The sequence below is a fragment of the Solanum dulcamara genome, chromosome 8 (assembly GCF_947179165.1).
Source record: "Solanum dulcamara chromosome 8, daSolDulc1.2, whole genome shotgun sequence".
Classification (NCBI taxonomy): domain Eukaryota; kingdom Viridiplantae; phylum Streptophyta; class Magnoliopsida; order Solanales; family Solanaceae; genus Solanum; species Solanum dulcamara.
In genome coordinates this window covers 18,012,548-18,031,292 of record NC_077244.1, presented here as the reverse complement: position 1 = coordinate 18,031,292, position 18,745 = coordinate 18,012,548, and the positions used below count along the sequence as shown (strand labels likewise).

At 35.7% G+C, this 18,745-nt stretch overlaps 1 pseudogene; it reads left to right on the top strand.

Annotated features, from left to right (window-relative positions):
• Positions 1 to 440: 440 nt before the first annotated feature.
• LOC129901821 (5S ribosomal RNA) lies at positions 441 to 557 on the top strand (annotated as a pseudogene).
• The last annotated feature ends 18,188 nt before the right edge of the window (positions 558 to 18,745 follow it).

Sequence of the window (18,745 nt, the reverse complement as noted above, 5' to 3'; positions counted from 1 at the left end):
GGGTAAAATATGAATAAATGATCAATTAACTTGAAAATCATAAAATTGACTTGAAAACATGTATATTACTAATTAGGATAAATGGAATGTGGCTTGAAATGCACTGCTACATTAAGGATATTAATCGAGTACCAGTGTTTAGACTAGAGTTTGTACTGTATATTGAGGATTCTAAGTACCTCATGATTGTATTAAGGTTTCATACATGGGTAACCTAAAGTATAGGTGATGTAAAGGAAGATATTGAAATAGCGCAATATACTAAATAGGTTGGAAAGGACTCATATATATTTATAAAGTTAGAAATAAACAGACAATGAAATGGATACACTCTAAAAGGGGGGAGTGGACAAGAGAAGTACAAGCGTAACAGAAAATCAACTAACGCTACCATATGTAAATAGGAACGCTTAAACTTCAAATGAGATCCCTTAAGGGATGGATGCGATCATACCAGCACTAACATAGTGGATCCCACCAGAACTCCGAAGTTAAGCGTGCTTGGGCGAGAATAGTACTAGGATGGATCACCGGATGAACGTTTTGGCTTACATTCAAGGTCGAATGTTCTAAAGGGGAGAAGGATGTTACACCCCGTACTTTAGTACCTTGGAACGCTTCTTAAGCTTCTTAAGTTTCTGAAAAGGCTCTTAAGTTTCTTAGAAGTCATCATTTAAGTAGGATAATCTATAATGCTATCAAACAACTCTAAGGAAGGGAGAATGTGATACCCTTTAGTAGGGAAGGTTGGAAATAAGGTTATGAAAAGTAGGAAGGAGTTGGAGGCCAAGTAATGGGTCACAGGACTCAACTTACTTGCGTAAGCTAGAAACTTAGATGGCTTATAAAATTTAGCCACTTGAGTACACATCGAGCTTAAGTAGCAGAAATACATAGGCTCTTGAAGTGACATGAGATTATGAACTCACGAAAGAGAAATAAGGAAACAATGCGCCTATGCGAAGTAAGTAGGTGATGCACCTAGTTGTAAAAGAAGGTGATACACCTACTTAAGGTCAAGTAGGTAATGCAGCAGTTTGCCACCCACCACGTGGTAGCATATGATTGGTTGCATGAGATGACGTGGCTGCCTAAGGGCTTGACACTTGTCACCCTTAGGGGATGACACATGTCACTCTCCAAAAAGGTTATATACATGTGTAAAGATGACTAATATTTACTTTGGACTTCATTTTACAACCAAAAAATGTGGGAGAGAGGGAGAGAAAAATGTGAAGAACAAGAAAAAGAGAGCCACGAATTTGGCTCATATAAAGGTAAGGTTTCGGATTTCTCTCCGTGAATTAATTATTTAAGATATCCTACCATTATATAGAGGTGTTTAATAATGTAAAATCTCATTTTGGTGCAGCAAGAAAGAGATACAAAAAAGTCCGTTAATTTTCAGCATGTTAAGAGAACTTTCGGGACAAGTTTTAGTAATGTATGGCTTGGTTATCTTCTCCCATGTTTTGGTAAGGGTTTTTAAATTATATGAAGGTTTTAATAATTTAAATTTATGATTTTTATCAGAACCAAATGGATAGCAAACAGCCATGACGTTTCAGCCGCAATTAAGGAACTTCCGAGATGGGTTTCGACAACTTTTGGTCAATTTCGGGTAAGGTAAAGTCTTTACTTTAAATTTGGAGTTTATGGTGTGTTTATGGAGTTTTTTACATGTCTTATATGTGTATTTAAGTATAAAAATTGCACAATAATGCTTGACGTCAGAAACTAACTAAATTAAGGTCGTAATAGTTAAACTGAAGTCGAATAATGTATTGTGGTTGTCGTGTTGTTCTTGCAGGTGGTTTGATTGTGGGTTGCAGGGATGGAAAGTGTTATAAAAGGTGTGTAGATGCTTATGGTTTCATCCACATGACCCTCCATTTCGTAGGGTTAAAGGTTTTATGAAATAGAGACTAAACACCCTATTTTGGTATTGTAGTTTTGAACGAGTTTATTGGAGTTTATATCTTGTAATGTTGAAGTGAATTACTTGTATATGTGCTATAGGTTGTTGTTTTTATTTGTATGAGGTAATTAGGGATGTAATTGGAAGTTTGGATAGGGCATGTTATAAGGGAGGTGCTACCCAATTTCCGTTAACTCCTTAACTAACTAAGGAGCTAGTAATGAACTAGTCTAAGGAAATGGATAAGGGATTGGTTCCTATAGGTAAGTGGTGGTAGAATTACAAGCTGGAAAGTCGAAGGTCACTAAACTTAGAATTACTTTCATGTTAAATAGGTTCAAGAGACGACGAGGCGAACGTGCTAAGAGTAATCCGTAAGAGGTATGTATAGCTAATGTCTCCTCCTTTTGGCATGTTTTTGGCATAAGTATGTAAAGCTTATTTTTTCTCATGGTATGTTTTGACATAAGTATGAAAATCTAATCTTTCTTTTGGAATGGTGTTTATGAAATAAATATATGAATTTTTTATGGTTCCAAGGAAGTTCCTATTCCTTTAGCCACTTGGATGGCCAATTTCTTGATTTCCAAAAGACATTTTATTACGCTTTGATGCGAGTATATAATTCCAGAAGTTTCATTTTGATGTAATCCATAGTGACTTTCAAAAGGTACTTGATATGATTCTTGTCTTGATTTTGAACGATAGCTTATTTTAATTATTCCATTGAGCCCCATAATATATTTTGAAATATGGAAACGATTTCAGAAAGACTATTTTGACATAGACCATCGTGATATCTGAAAGACATGCACTATGATTATCGGTTAATTTCTCCTATATGACTTGGCATCGGAGTTACGCTATCGAGTCTCTGGAAATGTTTTGTATTTTATATTGCATTTAGTTTCTCACTACTACACTCGTGGATGCCTCAATATTTCTTTCCCTGAGTTCGGGCTAGGATTTGTTATTATGCATACTTCTTTGCATTATTCGCCGTGCCCCGATGTGAGGGGGAAGGTACGACCTATATATGGGATTTGTGGAGTTATGATGTGCCATGTACACATATGATATGATATGATATGATATGACCATCTGATATGATATGATCTATTACAGAGATATTCCCTACTCTAGAGTTATAATATGCTGTGGCGCTAGTAATGGGGTGGCGACCATGATTTGTTCACCGAGTCCCATAATAGAGCCGGATATGGCATATGTTTTCTGCATACATTATCTGTGGTTATGAAAAGCATTTTCGTATTCTGGATATTTTGCTCATTTTTGCACTTTCTATTCTGGTAATGGCTTTACTTATTACGTCCATGCTTTACATACTCGGTATATTATCCGTACTGACCTTCTTTCTTTGAGGGGGTAGCGTTTCATGCCCGCAGGTATAGATGCTTTGTTGCTGATCCGCTTGCCTAGGACATCTACCTTATTAATTGGCAGTACTCCTTTATCCCGAGCCCTATTTTGGTACTAACTTTTCTGTTGTACATTTGTACATGTTGGTTAAGGGTACGATGGGGCCCTGTCCCATCATATGACTAGGATATCATTTTGTAGAGGTCTGTAGACTTGTGATGTGGGTTATGTATATATGTTTTGGGCTTGTGTTCAGTAACGGCCTTAATAGCCTTCGTGTGCTATATTTATTTTCGTGCTCTCTCTAGCGGTCTATTTTGATTTCCTCATTTGTTTATTCTGCTAACATACTCATTAGGGCTAAGGGTACATATGGGGCCCAAATTAGGCACCAGTCATATCCTACGGATTTGGGTCATGATATTGCCTACCTGGAGAGCATAAAACATGTTGTTGTGTTGACCATCCTTTGGTTGTACTTGAGCACCTTAAGAAACTTGTCCTCCATGAGCAACTTAGCCTTGAGGATGATCATATTTGACCTTGCATTCCTTAGTATGATGACTCGGCTTACCACATCGATAGCACACATTCAAACCGAAGAAACACCCACCCTTGTGGTTCTTACCACACTTCTTGCATGCGGGAGTAACTTGGAAATGAGGAGCCCCTCCTTAAGGCTTAATATTTGGCACCCTATCCTTTTTAAACCTTCGAGTAATGGCATTAGAGGACCCTTGGATGGAGTACTTTTGACGAAAATGAGGACATCCACCACCTTCGGACTTACCATGAGAAAAATCACCACCATTGATCCTTGGCCTCTTTGAATCTCTATTCTTCTCCTTTAGCTTCTTACCCTATATTCACTCTGTATAGTTCATGAGTCTAGATATATCCATCTCCTGAATCAATATAGCTATTTTGCACTCCTTTGAGACCATATTTGACACACCAAATACAAATTTGCTCATACGAGCTCTTAAATTGGCAACCATGAATGGAGTATATTTTGACAATTGAGTAAATACTCCCACACACTCATACCACCTTGTTTAATGTTAATGAACTCTTTTAATTTGGCCTCCCTCAAATCCAATGGGTAGAATCAATCAGGAAATACCCTTTTGGACTCATCCCAAGTCACTAGATTCGCCTCTCTAGGCCTCTCACTTTTCCATTGGTTATAGCTAATATGACAAACACCCTTCAATTGGTAAGTGGCTAACTCTGCCCTCTCAACTGCGCTAATCCCCATGATCTCAACTATCTTAGGTTGCGATCAACAAACCATTGTGGATACTCATAAATTTAGATCCCTAAAACTCAGGAGGATTCATCCTCATGAAATCACGAACTCTAGTGACCACCATACCAACATTCAAGTGCATGGGAGAAACCACTTCATGGTTAACTTTAAGTTGTAACAGATTGTGCAAGTAGTTGGAAAGCTGCTCGAAACTCGACATTGGAAACTTGCTCATTCAAAGGGTCATTCGGAGCTTGTTTCTTCTATCCAACCATATTTCTTATCATAGGGTATCTTCATGGAGGCATATTCTAAAAATTGTAAATAACAAGCATTAGAGAGAAAGACTTAACCACTCTACTGCATGACATATATTATAAAAGATGTGAGACTTTTCCTAAGACATTATATAGCCTCCTATTCATGTATTTGGTACACGTTTTACCAATGAATAAGACTCTTCTCAATGCGGCATGTTAGACTTCCTTAGACTCTTCAAAACCTTGTGCTCTGATTTAAAGTTTGTCATGACCCAAACTAGGTCCAAGACAAAATACGGCGATCGAGATGCGAGGGATACCAACCATGCCATCTTATCATACATAGCATTCATAAAGTAAATAACATGATAATAAGATATAAGCAGAAGTAATCAACTTAAGGGAGTGGTACTAAGAGAAATCAACTCAATAGACGTCTAATACGTACTACATCATAAATCCGTCTAAGCATGCCGCTAGTCTTAGTCTTTAATGGGGGATTAGGACTAGCTCCTAGCTCACCCAAACATAAGGGAAAGTAAAATAACAACAATATGAAATAAGTCATTGTCCTCGATGAGATGAGGACTCACCAATTTTTGTTATCTAATCAACTCTGCCATGAATAGGATGTTCGTGAGTGTTGTCCGTCTCTACATTATGAGAAAATGTAGGCAAAATATATGTTAGTACATTTGAATGTACTAAGTATGTGAGGTATGCATGAACAAGTAAAGGAACCTAAACAATATGCCATAAGATGCATCACCAACCATAATGAACATGAGTAAGGTTTAAAACATTTGAAAACATACGAAACTCATGGTCAATTCATATCATAAAACTTCATCATATAACTCATAGCTTAACTTCAACTTGTGTGGGATAAGACCTTTAACCAACACCTAAGACCATGCGAGCTATTACATGGAATCTGATGGAACCCTCATTGAGAAGGGGGAGGCTACCTTTCTAGGGTATACTCCATCATGGTCCTCATCTACATTCAACTTAACTATGCTATATGTGGATCCACTAACTAGTTCATGAAGGCAAATCCTATGCGGACAACATAGTTTGGGACTTTAGGTTGCTACTAGAATTCCCTTAGGTAAATAACTGCATTACCGGACCGAACCCCACCCAGAAAGCCCTCTCGGTGCTTAGTCAATATCTCAATAGAAAATCATAAAAATTTGATAATAACATAATAGGAAAAGATAGTAACTGCCTATCAATCCATCTTTATAAAATATTAGGAATAGCTCAATAACTTAGTCATTAATAAGAATTCATAAATTTGGCAAGAATCATCTTTAACATGAATATGTGAGAATTGGACTTATCGCACCATAATAACTTTTTTGATCTTAAATTGTATCATCATTATAACTTTCATTATAAAATCATAATGTCAACTTTAAATCATTGAAACTTTCATTGTAAATTATTAACCTCATGATCAACTCATAGAATCATCTTCTCAACTCATCTCTTCTCTTTAAAATAGAGATAATCTCAACTCAATAAATATATTTAAAAGAATAATTTTTACTTCTTAACTCATTCTTAAAAATAGATGTTTAAATGTAGTAATACTCATGCTCAAAATAACAATTAAGAGACTTCTCAAACTCAACTCATACTCAAACTCTTCTCAATTAAATGATGCAAATAGTCATTCTTTAAACTCAAAGTAATGCATGAAATAATCAATACACAAATCAACTAGGGTTCATGTGAATGCAAGCATGAACAAAAATCTCAAGAACTCAATCTCATGAAAATCATCAAAATATATTTAATTATAAATAAGAACTCAATAGAATTTATTTAGATAACTCAAGAATTTGATTTTATCAGAATCAAAAATCAATCTCAAAATCAACATTACTGAATTTAGATGTAGGGCATAAAGACAAACTCATTCCAACATTATGATTAGCCTTACATACATGGGAGAACAATGATCTAGATGAAACTTGAAGAAATTGCTTGGAACTTATGATTACCCTTAAGACAATAGGTATGTTGGGTACTGATAAGAGACTAATTATAGTCCCAAACCATCTTGGGTTTAGTTTGGATAAGGTGGAAACAATTAGAAATACCCCTATTTAAAATTGGCTCTCGACCATCTATGGGCACTTCTATGAACCATAAAAGGTCGGTCGTAGAACCTCTAGTCCAAAATCGGAGCTCACTGGAAATTGACCCTATGGGTCTTAACCACCCTTTTATAGGTAGTAGACTATTAGAGGGGTCATAAAGACACCCTCATAGATCTTTACTGATAAATGAGCTTGGTCTATGGACTCCTTTTCTACTGATCGTGTTAACTCTTATGGGTTATGAACTTGGTCGTAGGACCTAAGTGCACATTCTAGTAGCTACTGTAATATGTCACTTAGTTCCATGATTGACCTTACGAGTTGTAGAAAAAATTACAGGTCGTATGGTGGAGTCGTAGTAGTGGTCCTTGACTATTGAAATTTGACTAAGTATGGAGGGGTTCCACATGCGCCTTCAAGGTTTGTAGAACTCTCTATGGATCGTAGAGTAGGCTGTCGACCTACTGGCAGTCACTCTTTTCAATTATTCTCTGGGTTCTCAGAATTGATCTAAGTTAAGATAGTATGAGGTTTTACAATACCTCGCCCTTGGGATCATTCAACCTCGAATGATGACCCAAGCTTAGAATATTCTCAAGGAACGAATACGATGCTAGAACTCAAAGGCTCAAACTCAAGAATAACTCACTCAATTTACTCAAACTCAAAAAGGTAATAGCTTAGAAATAGGAATAGGAATATTACCTTTAACATGGCCACTAGGAGGAATGAATAGATGTAGCTACTTGGATTTCATACCCTCTCCGGCTTCCCATGTAGCCTCCTCAACAAACTGATTTCTCCGCAAGACTTTGAGTAAATCGATCTCTTTGGTCCTCAGTTTACAAACCTGACGATCAAGAATTTAGATAGGAATCTCCTTATAAGCCAATGGTTTATGGAAGAAAAATGAGTGAAGGATCTCCCAAGCATTTCTTAAGAATGAAAATATGGAACACTAGATGAACGACATCTAAATCTAATGGAAGATCTAACTCATAACCTACATTGACAACTCTCTTTATAATATGGTAAGGACCAATGTAACATGGACTAAGCTTCCCCTTCTTCCCAAATCTCATAACAACTTTCAGGGGCGAAAGTTTTAAATACACCCAATGTTTTACCTCAAACTCTAAGTCTCTTCTCCTAACATCAGTGTAGGATTTTTGCCGACTTTGCACAGTTTTCAACCTCTCTTGAATGATCTTCACTTTTTTCATAGCTTGATGAACTAAGTCTGGCCTTATCTACTCAGCTTCCCCAACTTCGAACCAACCAATTAGCGATCTACATCTCCTCTTATAATGGGACTCATAAGGAGCCATTTGAATGCTCTAATGAAAACTATTATTATATGCAAACTAAATAAATTATTATATGCAAACTCAATAAACGTCAAATGGTCATCCAATTACCATTGAAATTGATAATATGGGCCCTCAACATGTCTTCAAGATTCTAAATAGTATGCTCTGCATGACCATCTGTTTGAGGATGGAAAGCGGTAGTAAGATTTACCTTCCAATTCAAACCTTTCTAAAATGACTTCTAAAATTTTGTAGTAAATTGAGTACCTCTGTTTGAGATAATAGACAAGAGAACTCTATGAAGATGGACTATCTCTCTAATGTATAACCTAGAATAACCTCTGTTGAATCTATAGTCTTGATGGGCAAGAAGTGACCTGATTTGATCATCCTATCCATAATCACCCAAATAGAGTCTCATTGTCTATAAGACAGCGGTAAACCTGTAATGAAATCCATATTGATGATCTCCTACTTCCACCTTGGTAAATCTTTGTTTTGAGCTATAACACATGGACTTTGATGCTCAACCTTGACTTGTTGGAAATTCGGGCACTTGGAACTAAATCTATAATGTCTCTTTTCATCCTCTTCCACCAATAGACTTCCCTTAAGTCGTTGTACATCTTTGTGGAGCCCAGATGAATTGAATATCTGGATCTATGGGACTCTGTCTTGATTCGTTCTCGAAGACCATCAATACTTGGGAGACATAATCTACCTTGATATATCAACACTCTATTTCCCCCTTTCCCCCTTTGACAAAAGCCATCACTTTCTGTTTGTGAACATATTCTTTTAATTGAAGAAAAATGGGGTCTTGGCCTTGCTTTTACTTTACCTCAACAACTAAGAAAGACTCAGTCCCATTCTAAATAATAACATCTCCCTCATTGGAGTCCACAAAAAAACTCCTTGATCTGCAAGTCCATGTACTTCTTTTGCTAACTATTTCTTTTCTTCCTCAACATGAGTAGTACTCCCTATGGATAACCTGCTAAGAGCATCAGCAACAATATTAGCTTTACCTGGAGGGTAGATAATACTCATGTCATAATCCTTTAGCAACTCAAGCCATATCCTTTGCCTCGAGCTTAACTCTTTCTGACTAAACACATATTGTAGGTTCTTATTATCGGTGAACACATCTATATGCACGCCATAGAGAAAATGAAGCCAAATCTTGAGAGCATATACTACCTCTTCCAATTCAAGATAACGAGTTAGATAATTCTTCTTGTGAATCTAAGTTCTCTGGAAGCATACACTATCATCTTACCTTTCTACATCAAAAAAATACAACCCAATCCAACTCTAGATGTATCATAACAAATGATGAAACCTTTTTTTCCCTTAGGATGGGATAAAACTAGTGCAGTAGTCAATTTCTTATTTAACTCTTGAAAGCTTTTCTCACAAATCATTGCACCATTGGAACTTAGTTTTCTACTAAGTCAACTTAGTCAATGGAGATTATATGGATGAAAATCCATCAACAAACCTCTTATATTAGTCATCCATACCCAAGAAACTTCTTATCTCTGTCGGAGATGTGGGTTTGGGATAGTTTTTAACGGCCTCAATTTTCTGCGAATCCACTCGAATACCATCACTAGAAATAATATGGCCTAAGAACGCCGTAGATGCAAGCCATAACTCACACATCAAAAATATAGCATATAACTTTCGGTTCTTAAGTGTTTGAAGAATAATTCTGAGATGGTTGGCATGCTCCTTCTCATTTCACATGTAAATCAGAATGTCGTCGATAAACACGATAACAAACATGTCTAGATACTTCTTGAACACTCTATTCATGAGGTCCATAAATATTGTAGGGGCATTTGTCAAACCGAATGACATAACTAGGAACTCATGATGACCATACCTAGTTTTGAGGGTCATCTTTAGAATGTCACTTTCTCTCACTTTCAACTAATGATAGTCCGATCTGAGTTTTATCATAGAGAAATAGGTAGCATCCTGAAGTTGTTCTAACATATCATCAAATTTCAAAAGAGGGTACTTATTATTTATAGTAACCTTATTCAACCGACGATAGTCAAAACACATTCTCAAAAAATAATTTTTCTTTCGTATGAATAAGACAGCAGTACCCCAAGGTAAGACACTTGGCCTAATAAACCCCTTATCTAAGAGATCTCTCAACTACTCTTTTAACTATGCTGGAGCCATTCTATATAGTAAAATGGAAATAGTCTGAGTATCAAAAAGAACATTTATTCTAAATTCTATCTCTCTATCAGGAGGGACTCCAGGAAAATCCTCAACAAAGACTTCAGGCAACTCATTTACGATAGGACTAACTGAAGGGATGGTGTCACCACATTATCATCTCTAACTCAAAATATGTAGTAGATACACCCTTTAGAGACTAACTTTTTGGCCTTAAGGTATGAATTGAATCAACCCTTAGGTAAATCCAAACTATCCTTCCACTCAATAACTTGCTCATTCAGAAATTAAAACATAACAACTTGGATTTAACAATCTACTAAGGCATAACATACATAAAGCTAGTTCATGCCAATAATGACATCAAAGTCAACCATGTCTAACTCAACTAAGTTTGCAGAAGTATCTTTATGATAGCTAGAGATAGTACAATCTCAATAAACTCTTTTCACTAGAATACACTCAAAAATAGGAGTAAAAACACTAAAAGGGTCTAAGAGTTGTTTGGGAAGGATGCCAAACTTAACAGCTACATAAGGAGTCACAAAAGATAAGGTATCACCTCGATTAATTAATGCATAAACATCATGAGTAAAGACTCAAAGCATATCAATGAAAACATTTGGTGATTTCTCTTGGTCATGGCAACTAACCATAACATACAGATGATTTGAACCTCTGCCTGCCCCTAAAAAGACCCTCTCTGATTACCTTTATTTGGTTGTACTTCCAAAGAAGATTGGGGTCTTTGGCACCTATTATTCTTCCTATTTGATGGGAAATCGCTCATGAAGTGACCCATCTAGCCATACTTGTAGCAACCACTAGTTCCATCATAACACTCCCCCATATGCAGTCTACCACACTTACAATATGGCAGTCTATGTGAATAACTCTAGACCATACTACCTTGTGATTGAGAGCCTTGAGCTCTAAAATTCTGGTTTTCTTGAGACCTCTGGTGACTCTTGTTACTGGTTATAGGTGCACTTACTAAAGAAGTTGTCTAACCAAAAGAACTCAACTGAAAGAAATAGCGCTTTCCTTTTCCTCCCTTTTGATTATTAGACTCATTACCTGTGGACTTAGCTTTCTTTCTCTAATGCTCCTCCCTATCCTTTTTCTTGTTCTAATCAACTGGATAGGCATACGCCATGAGTCTGGAGGTGTCTATATCTAAAATCAACAAGGCTTCCTAACGCTCCTTCTTCACATGTATGCTATAGTCAAAAACAAACTTCCTCATCTTAGCCATAACATTTGGAACCATTGTTGGAGCATACCTAGATACCTGAATGAACTTAAGGTTGTACTCCTTGATAGTCATCCCCTCCTACTTTAGATTTACAATCTCCTCTACCTTTGGTTTCCTCACCTCTCACGGAAAGAAATGGGCTAGGAATGGAATTTCAAACTCATCCCAGCTTGTAAGCACCACATCCTTATCTCAATTTTCCTTTCACTTGTTATACCAGACATTAGAAATATCCTTTATCTAAGAGAAGACAAGTTCAACTCCCTCTATATTAGTACTGGTTCATCCTCAGAAAGACTTTGATTCTGTTAGAAATAGATGGCTCTAGAGAACTAGAGCTCGGAACTGGGGTATTTTGATGACCACACTAAGCAGCCATTAACATGGTGAGCTTAGAGATTGTCCCCCTAAATTCTGCCTGTAAAGTCATAGCAGGCTGGGCAGCCTTTGGAAACTCTTGATTCTCATTCTCAATCTTATTCTTATCTACTCGGGCTCGGTTCTAAGTCTACATCTTATACTATGGTGGAATCTCATTCTCGATGATGTTCCTATGGTTCAAAGTTTTTTTTGGAAGGCATCATCTAAAATTGTGAAACACATAAAATAGAAGGAAATTTTCATTTGGTAAACTCTATAACACAAAATGGGGTAAGACAAAAGTGAAACAATTCCTAAAGTCTTGTAGCCTACCTTTTATAGATGTGGAGCACTTCACACTAATAAGAAGTACTTTACAAGACCTAGCTTCATAGACATCCTAGGAAACTTGAACCTTGTTCTCTTATACCAAGTTTGTCATATCTCGAGTCTACACTCTAGGCATGGCAGGCACTCAAAAATTATTGTTGATTCCTAAGAGTTCCCTTTGTCTGGCTAACTCACTAAGTGGAAGACTTAACCATAAAAAATAACTTAGATGGGTACAATAAGTCTATGAAAACTTAAGTATCTCAATTTAAAACTCAATACTCAAATACATATATGAGACATAACACCATGTTTTCAAAATATAATTCAAATGAATAAAACTGAATACATATAAACTCTATCGAACTAATCCATGAAACATCTAAAACTGACTATGAAAAGGTACCGAGATAGGACCACGATTACCTCAAAACTAATAATAAATGGCTGATAAGTAAAGACTCAAGAGCTCATCTAAATTCAAAAAAGACTTACCAAAGCTCGATAGAAAATTGATCTTCAACTATGCGCATGTTGAGGATCTCTATCACCTTTGTCTATATCATAAAATGATGCAACTCCAAATGGCATCAGTACATGGAATGTATAGTATATAAAATAGTATAAAATAAACTTACTCAATGATACTCGAATCAACTGAACTCTATAATATTTAACTCAATAAAGTATGTAATATACATAAAATAATGTTATAAAATATATGAATAAATAAATGCACAGTGCATAAAAATATAGTATTTTACTCTTGGGGAGTTTCTCTAACAAACAACCATCAGTTATGAGCAACGTGATGATACAACAAACAGTTATCATGTCCCCATTCATCCAATACCTTGCCAGGGTAAGGGACGTAACTCGTCTCTGGATCTAATAAAAGTCCTCTTTTAGGACTATGAGGAGTCTCCCTAATGAACGGTACAATCATATCCTACACTGGCTATGTAGTTTTTAGAATTTGAGTTGTTCTATACTCTTACCCAAATTAGTTTTTAATACTATTTCAAAAAATATATTTACTATGCTCATATCTCAAGTGAGTATAATTACTCAATTTACTCATTTAGTATCTTTTGGACTTAGCTCAAACGTCAATTTTTTCTCAACTCATCTCTTCTCTTTAAAATTGAGATAATCTCACCTTAATAAATGCATTTAAAAGCATAATTTTGACTTCTCAACTCATTCTCAAAAATAGATGTTTAAATATAGTAATACTCATGATCGAAATGATAATTAAGATACTTCTCAAACTCAACTCATGCTCAAACTCTTCTATGTTTAATTATATAAATAATCATTCTTTAAACTCAAAATAATGCATAAAATAATAAATACACAAATCAAATAGGGTTTATGTGAACGCAAGCATGAACACACGTCTCAAGAACTCAATTTCATGAAAATCATCAAAGTATATTTAAATATATACAAAAACTCAATAAAACATTTTATAGATAACTCAAGAATTTGATTTATCAGTATCGGAACTCCATCTCAAACAACACTTAACTGAATGAAGATGTAGGGCATGACAACGAACTTAGTCCAATATTTTGATTAGCCTTGTGTACTTGGATGATCATTGATCTGTCACGACCTGACCTAGGGCCTAGTCATAACATGGTGATCTAAACGCTGAAGAGGCTCCAACCAAGCCTCCTGTACATATCATAAGCATACATAAGGTAAATTAAAAGTGTAAACATCATAAGAGAGTCTAAACCATTAATATCAAATGAAGAATATCATATGACAACATAGACTCGAAACATTTGTCCAACTAGATGCCTCTACTTATGAGCATGGGCAGGGGCTAAGACATGTCCTTAATGTACCCTCAATATGAAACATAAAAAAAGTCTTTGAAAATAATAACCAACTCATTGACTAGTCCCCTATAAATGAGGACTCACCAAAAACACCGCTGGATAGGAAAGCTTAACTAGTCACGTGGATGAATACGATCTTCAATATTAACCCCTATATTATGAGAAAATGTAGGCAAAAAGTATGCATTATTACGTTGGAATGTACTAGTTATGAGGTCATGACATGAAACATAAATCATGGGATACAATGGTCAAGTAAAATACATGATAAGATGAGATAAGTCATGAGAAAATCATAATGACCAAAGCATTTGAAAAGAATAATTGAGATCATGAAAATACACATGAGGTCACACATATGTGAGATAGAAACCATAACCTAAAATAAGACCATGTGATCTATAACATGGAATCCCAATGTTACCCCTACATCGGAGAAAATGAAAATATACTTGCCAAGGTAGATTCTACCCCGCTATGCAGGTCATACATACGATATATGTAGATCCACTAGCTAGGTCAAAAAGAGAAATCCTACGATGGCACATAGTTATGGGATAAGAGACTTTATATAAGGACCCCTTATTTCGATCCCCCACCTCAAGTCCACATTCGGTGCTAAGTCAAATCCCATGGAATACATACATAGCATAGAAATCATAATGACATATATCATAGTCATAATCATAGGTTTGAAATCATAGAGTAGCTCATATTCATAACATAAGTGAAATGCAGGTATTGTCCTTCTACATTACATATCATACATACATAGACATAATTCATACTTGAAAATTCATGATCATAGCTTATACTTGAAATTAGGGTAAGACATGAATACATCATCAATTGATTTAAAAACTAAGAAATTGACTTGAAAACATACATGATCATATACCCCCTATCAGCCCATACATAATTCATAAAGATAATATCATTTGGAAGTATAACTAAAAATACCCAAAATTTATAACATGAACCCTAAAGATAAATATACAAGAATTCATGGAAAAACTTTTCAATTCAATGTAATAATCATTAATTTATATTAAAATAGACTCATAATAATAATTTTGAATCATAATTCATGCAATTGAACTAGAGATCATAAAATCCATAAAATACCATATTTTAATTTGATAGAAAACTTGAGAAAATTGATTGGGCTTCATGGATGAAAGAATCCATGAATCAATACCCACATACCTTAAGTGAAAAAACCAAATAATTTAGAAGAACTTGAGAGTTTTGATGGACAGCTTGAGTTAATTTACTTGAAGTCTTCAATGGAATCCTCGAGATTCTTTTGTAGAGAGAGAAATATTTGAGTAGGTGAATTGTAGAAGAATGAATAGAAATAGAGGTCTAGGTTAATTTATAGAGCTGAATTAGGTCCTAAAAACATCTAAGTTCATTAACTAACAATTAGAAAAAAGTCTAAATTGCCATTACTTAAAAACTAAATCCGAACAAAAACCATCGCCCAGGTCTGCGGCGGGAAGATGTTCCCTTATAGGCCATTTTTTAGCGAATGAGATTTTGGCCAGATTTTGACTCGAAGAAAACCTTTACTGAACAGGAGCTGACTTTCCTTGCACCAAATCTTTCATGATGTGGAGATGACGAGCACTTCACTGTTTTGCGCAGTTTCTTGAAAAATATATCTTTTGATATACAGGTCCTAAAAATCCACCAAGATTATTTCTCATAGGTTTTGACCCCCTGATCGACATTCTAGACTCAAATTTGCCAAAAAAAATTAAGGATAATGCATTACATGAGCGTCTATTCCCAAGGAATTCTTATGGCACTTGTGGGCATTTTTAGGAATATTACATGATCTGGATGAAACTCAAAGAAATTTCTTGGAACGCTTGAACCCTAGCATCTCCTCTTGTCCCCAATCCTTGCTTTTAAAATACTCTATGTGTTAATGAGAGAAAAGGCACATTGTTTACTGATAGGGAACTAATTTTAGTCCGAAAGTTTCTTGGGTTTAGTTTGGGAAATATGAAAAAGGTTGGAAATAACCCCACTTAAAATTAACTCTACGTCATCTATAAGAACTTATATGGATCGTAGAGTCTTCCACGGACCATAGAAGATCAGTCATAAAACCTCTAGTCTAAAATTAACGCTCACTAGAATTTACCCTATGGGTCTATGACTACCCTTCTATGGGTCGTAGACTATTCTACGAGTCGTAGACCATTATACGGGTCGTAAAGACCCCCATAGATCTTGACTGATAAATGAGCTTGAGGTTACAAACCCCTTTTCTATGGATTATATAAACCCTTATGGGTTTTTAACATGGTCATATGACCTAAGTGTGCATTCTAGTAGCTACTGGAATATGTCACTTTGAAATACCCCAAAATCTAGAAAGTCAGGAAACAAGAATAAAAACCTAAAAATCTGGAAAGCTACAAATTTTGGGCACCAGGTGATGATCTAGGAGGCCATCAAGGGTCGTGGTAAGCACCACATCCATGGTAAGCCACCATGGTCATGTTCCTGAAGCTAATCTTTGCAGGGTGAGGTCCAAGACAGGCCACTACGGGTTGTGAAGCCTTCCGTAGTGACCTCTCCCTAGAAGTCTTAAAACTTTATCCCAAGGCTAGGACCACGAGTGGACACCACGGGCCGTGGAACACTTCACAAACCATGGGGACATCCGTGGTGGTCACCCCTATAGGTCAAGTTGTAGGACATGCACCACGTCCACTCTTCATGGACCGTGGTGAAGTTCATACACCATAAAGGGTCCCATGATGAAAGTTCTAAAACTTTCCCTGCAGCTCTCAAAAAAAATTGAGTTTAAGTCTAACATCACAGACACCACCAAGGATAGTAGTGAGCACCACGGGTCATGATGGGTCTTCTTTGTTGAGCCCCAACTGCAGTTTAACAAGGAGTATTTTAGACATTCCCTATTCTTTGATTAATGTATGTGGATGTTTTTGGGACTAGATTCACTATGAAAATATCCTAAATACTCGTTAATCTAATCTTTTTCCTCATTAACTCCCAATTAACTAAAAGACTTTTGTCTCAAGGATCCTTCAAAGATCATTTTCTTTATCAAGCTTTTGGGCTAGGGTTTCTTCAGGAACAAGGTTTCTTTACCAGTTCTAAGGTCAAATTCAATTATGGTATGTAGGGATTTATCTATCGGTCCCTTTCATCCATGGATTCCCAAGGAGTTCTTCCAAAATCTCATGAATTTTAATTGGGTTTGTAATCCTAATCTTATGAATTTCATTGGGCTATTTAAATTATACTTTTAATCATTATTTTTCAATCTTCATAATGATGTTTCCACATGAATTACATGATACCTAAGTCCAATTATGATTGTACATGCATGAAGTATGATTATCAATTCAATGATTTTAAGGTATTATCATGATGTTTAAGTCAATTGACCATGCATTCATGTTTTACCCTAAATTTCGAGTATGAATTATGATTATGTATTTTAACTATGATCATGAATTATAAGTATGCTTCAAATCATGATTTTCATGCAAATTATGGAAAATATTACTGAAGGCCCAACGTAGAGCCTTAAGGTATGATATGAATTATGTATGAGCTACGACTATGTAGGTACGTTATATAATGTTGAAGGACAATACCCACAATGCACTTATGTTATAAAAATGAGCTACTCTATGATTTCAAGCCTATGATCATAACAATGATATATGTTTATGATGATTTCTATACTATGTATGTATTTCATGGGATTTGACATAGCATCGAGTGGACTTGAGGGGGGAACCCTACCAAAAGCTTTAGTAGCAACCTTATGTCTATTAAACTACATGCAACCACAGGTTGCCTTCTTGTCTTGGCTAGTGAATTAACATATAGCGTACGTATCACTCGCTCAGAGAGGTAGAGTCTACCTTGGCAAGTAGATTTCCCTTTTTTTGGTGTAGGGGCAACATCGGGATTTCATATTATAGCTCGCATGGTCTTAATGTTGGTTATGGCTTCTATCCCACATATTTATGATCTCTTATGTACTTTCATGTTATTAATTATGCTTTTAAAATACTTGATCATTATGATTCTCTCATGTCCTTACCTTTCTTCTCTTATCATGTATTTTAATTGATCATTGTATCTCATTATTTCAGTTGCATGTCAAACCCTCATACTTAGTATATTCAAATGTACTAATGCATAATTTTATCTTAATTGTCTCATAATCTAAGGGTTGAGGTTGAAGATCATATCCATCCACGGGGCTAGTTGAGTTCCTACAATAAAGTTTTGGTGAGTCATCTTTTACCGAGGACAAGTATGAGTTGTTGTTTTTAATTCTAAATAAATATACTTATTTACTTGAGGTAAGCTAGGGACATGTCTTAGCCCTTGCCCATGTTTGTGACCAAAGGCAATGTTGGACAAGTATGTAGAGTCTTATGTTATCGTATCATGTTTCCCTTATGTTTATGTTAGACTCTTTTCTATGATGTTTCTTCATTGGCTATACCTTATATGATTACGATATT